Genomic DNA, 4,342 nt, shown 5'->3' with positions numbered 1-4,342 from the left:
TCGTTTTTAACTTGATCGAATTTTGACTTTACCTAATCCTTAAAGTGTGTTAGTTATTACTAAACTCTCCATCTTCTATTTTTAGTTTATGATCTTCCATGATATTGAAATTCGAGGATTTGAATATGTTGCCTCAAGTTTCCAACGCTCTTCTAAAAACCGTAATGATATTCTTTCAAGTCTACAAACTATAACTCTCCATAATATGTATACTGGATCTAAAATTAAGACGAATCAAATGTTGAATAATTGTATTACAATTTTTGGTTTGAAATATAAGGAACATGTAGTGTTTTAAACACAAAAGCTCATACTAAGATAAATTGGTTCAGAAGATCAACTTCTCATAAAAAGTTACCGATCCTGCCAGGATTCGAACCTGGAATCTTCTGATCCGTAGTCAGACGCGTTATCCGTTGCGCCACAGGACCCTGTGCTTTTAATACGGTATCTACAGGGTGATACATTATTGAGAAATTAAGTTATCGTAAGTTAGAATCGAAATGTTTTAGTTGAAAAACAATCGAATTTATCGAATTCTGACTTCAATTAAACCTGGAAGTGTAATAATGAATAATAAATACTCTTTATTTCAGAATCGTCTCAATCGGCTCATGAAATGAAATGAGTTAGTGTAAAAAAAATTAGTATAATTTCTAGTTATTTCCTAAATAATCTTGAAGGCAGTAGAGGGTTCCATATCGAGAATATTCCCTTCTAAAATATTTTGTAGTTTGTGATATTCTTTTTTCATTTGGTAGATGATTGTATAATATTAGACATCTGTATTCTGCTTGTTGTTAGTCTATATTTGGGATAGTTATAATTCTGGGTTCTCGTTTCATATCTTTCCTTCAGATTCTTGTATTGTTCAAATAATTCATTGTTCCTATGTATAAATAAAAAGCATTCCTGTATGTATAAGCCGTAAAATGTTAATAACCTTTTCTGTCGGAAAAATCCCCTGCATGATTGGTTGTAACGATAAAATATTTTCAAGCCTACATACTATATCTTCTCATAATATGATGGATCTAAAAGTGAGTCGAATCAAATGGTGAATGATCGTATTACAATTTGAGACTTGTAGTTGTAATGTAAGGAACATGCAGTATTTTCAACCCTGAAGCTCATACTGAATTGACCTTCAAGTTGAGAAGATCAAATCTATGTAAAAAGTTACCGATCCTGCCAGGATTCGAACCTGGAATCTTCTGATCCGTAGTCAGACGCGTTATCCGTTGCGCCACAGGACCCTGTGTTTTAAATAAAGCATGTACAGGGTGATTCATTATTTAGAAATTAAAGTTTATCCTAAGTTAGTATCGAAATGTTTTAGTCGGAAAAGCAATCGAATTTTGCCTTCATCTGATCCTGAAAGTGTGTTAGTTTTTATGAAACTTTTTATTTTCTTGTTAGTTTATGATACTCCATGATATTTGAATACGAAGATTTGAACATGTTTCCACAGGCTTTTCTCGAAAAAGGTAAAAATATTTTCAAGCCTACATACTATATCTTCTCCATAATATGATCAATCAATCAATCAATCAATCAAACTTTATTCATTCAGTTTCTACATAATTTTCTACAAAACTTGAAATAAAATAAATTAGTATACATTTCAATCCATTATAAATAGCATAAAGAGAGGGCGTTGCCTAAGACAATGTCTTGTTTGCAAGTGCCCTCTCATGAGCTTAGGCACAGTGCAGTTCTAAAGAAAAAGAGAAAAAAAAAATACCAAAATAGCAGGGTTCAATTTAACTTAAGAGGTTGAACTCATCAAAATCAAAATTGAAGGCAGGGACATGCGCAAGCCGAGAGCAGTATATGGTCATTTACCTACAGTTACCTATGCGAAAACATCCGAGAAGTAGTTTGGATTTTTATGCAGAAAAAGATTGATTTCATCTCTGAACGTTTTCTTATTTCTCTTAAATTGTTTTAGGGCACTTGGTAATTTATTGAAAAGTAATGGGCCGAAATACGTGATGAAACGTTGGGAGAATGAACTTGTCATGAGCGGAACAACAATATTTTCATTTGAAGCAAGTCTCGTTGAATGATTATGCTCTTCAGCTACTATTTTCTTTTCCATCTTTAACAAATATACTAGCGCACAACATACATAAAGGTTCCTTACACTCAGCAGATTATTCTCAGAATATATCAAGCATGTTGGATATAATATATTGATGGATCTAAAATTAAGACGAATCAAATGGTAAATAATCGTACTAGAATTTTTGATTTGAAACGTAAGGAACATGCAGTATTTTCAATCAAAAAGCTCATACTGAATTGATTTGCAAGTCGAGAAGATCAACTCAACGTAAAAAGTTACCGATCCTGCCAGGATTCGAACCTGGAATCTTCTGATCCGTAGTCAGACGCGTTATCCGTTGCGCCACAGGACCATTTGTTTCAATTATAGCATATACAGGGTGATTCATTATTTAGAAATTAAGTTTATCCTATTAGTATCGAAATGTTTTAGTCGGAAAAGCAATCGAATTTACCGAATTTTGCCTTCATCTGATCCTGAAAGTGTGTTAGTTTTTATGAAACTTTTTATTTTCTTGTTAGTTTATGATACTCCATGATATTTGAATACGAAGATTTGAACATGTTTCCACAGGCTTTTCTCGAAAAAGGTGAAAATATCCTTTACGCCACAGGACCCTGTGTTTTCATTGAAGCATCTACAGGGTGATTCATTATTAGGAAATTTAGTTATCGTAAGTTAGAATCGAGATGTTTCAGACGAAAAAGCAATCAAATTTTGACTTTATCTAATCCTGAAAGTGTGTAAGTTATTATGAAACTTTCTATTTTGTTGTTAGTTTATGACACTCCATGATATTTAAATACTACTATGTATGCTCTTCTCGAAAACAGTGAAAATATTTTCAAGTCTACATACTATATCTTCCCCATACGGATGGATGGATCTAAAATTGAGATGAATATAATGGTGAATGATCGTATTACAATTTTTGATTTGAAACGTGAGGAACATGTGGTATTTTCAACCCAAAAGCTCATACTTTTGCAAGTCGAGAAGATGAACTCAACGTAAAAAGTTACCGATCCTGCCAGGATTCGAACCTGGAATCTTCTGATCCGTAGTCAGACGCAAAACAAAAAAAACAAAAAATATTTATTTCGAAAATTATATACAAAAATATCTCACAGGCACATCCGCCTTTACAAATTAGCAATTATTATCAATACACAGTTCCTGCATACATGCTTACACTGTTGTTAAATTACGGAGCAGTCGAATTTGACCTTACAATAGTTGAAGATAGGTGAAAAGTCATAGTGTTGATTCAAATAGTTAAATTGGTATATATACATACAGATACAGTTAGGTGGATTTACAGGAAAATAAAGATAAAAAACCTGTTTTAGAAAATTCAGTTTTAAGGGGTTATCATATTAAGGTTGTACGTTAGCTCTACCAAAGATCGCTAGATTTTGATATGGCAGTTTATATTTGAAAGAGGAGTCAATGTTATTAATTCTTAAGTGTGTAATTTTTTGTGTTATGTCGCTGGCTTGGCATTGCTTTTCGTAGAAATGGTTAGAAATTCTATGTATGTATTTTGTTATTGTTTCAAGTTCTGTTTTTTTATGTAAGTCCTTGATTCTGGTATATCTATTACTATTGGTAATTAATCTGAGTACCTTATTTTGAAATATCTGTAGAGGCTTCAAGGGGGAATTCTTCAGGTGGCAAAAAACTGGTGCGGCGTACGTTATTATCGGTCTCATCATAGCAGTGTATAGGAGTTTTTTGTTTTTATTATTTAGATTGCTTCTTCTTTTCAATAAAGGATATAAATATTTTAGTGATACATAGGCTTTGCAGACTGAGTTTTTGATGTGTTCGTGGAAGTTAAGTCTACTGTCTAATTGAACACCAAGATATCTCACTGAGTTTTTGGGGGTTATTAAATGATTTCCTATTCTTATTGGAGTGAATATCTTGTTATTGGTGAATTTACGGGTGAATATGATTTGTTCTGTTTTGCTTACATTCAAGGTTATTTTCCATTTCTTATAAAATTTTTGAATTTGTAAGAAGTGGTTTCTTAAAAGTGAGTTTGATGCTTGGGCGTAGTGGGAATGTGTGTGAATAGCCGCGTCATCCGCAAATAGTGCAATTTTTGTATTAGGGTATTCTGGGAAATCATGAATGAAAATGTTGAAAAGTGTGGGGCCAAGGACTGAGCCTTGTGGGACACCCGCTGTGACGTTTTTTGATTGGGATAGTGTATTCTGAACTTTAACCACAAATGATCTGTTATTTAAGTAGGAGTGTAAAAGTTTGATT

The 4,342-nt window shown here is 32.8% G+C and overlaps 3 non-coding genes across 3 annotated transcripts; all 3 read right to left on the bottom strand.

Moving 5' to 3' along the window:
* Positions 1-358: 358 nt before the first annotated feature.
* Positions 359-431, bottom strand: Trnar-acg. Its single transcript has one exon. It is a non-coding gene; the product is annotated as a tRNA-Arg (tRNA).
* Positions 432-1,183: 752 nt separating this feature from the next.
* On the bottom strand, positions 1,184-1,256 carry Trnar-acg. Its single transcript has one exon. It is a non-coding gene; the product is annotated as a tRNA-Arg (tRNA).
* Positions 1,257-2,347: 1,091 nt separating this feature from the next.
* Trnar-acg lies at positions 2,348-2,420 on the bottom strand. Its single transcript has one exon. It is a non-coding gene; the product is annotated as a tRNA-Arg (tRNA).
* Positions 2,421-4,342: the final 1,922 nt, after the last annotated feature.

This window comes from Harmonia axyridis, chromosome 4, assembly GCF_914767665.1.
Source record: "Harmonia axyridis chromosome 4, icHarAxyr1.1, whole genome shotgun sequence".
Taxonomy (NCBI): Eukaryota; Metazoa; Arthropoda; class Insecta; order Coleoptera; family Coccinellidae; genus Harmonia; species Harmonia axyridis.
The sequence above is the reverse complement of the archived record's forward strand: the minus strand, read 5'-3'. Positions and strand labels throughout refer to the sequence as shown.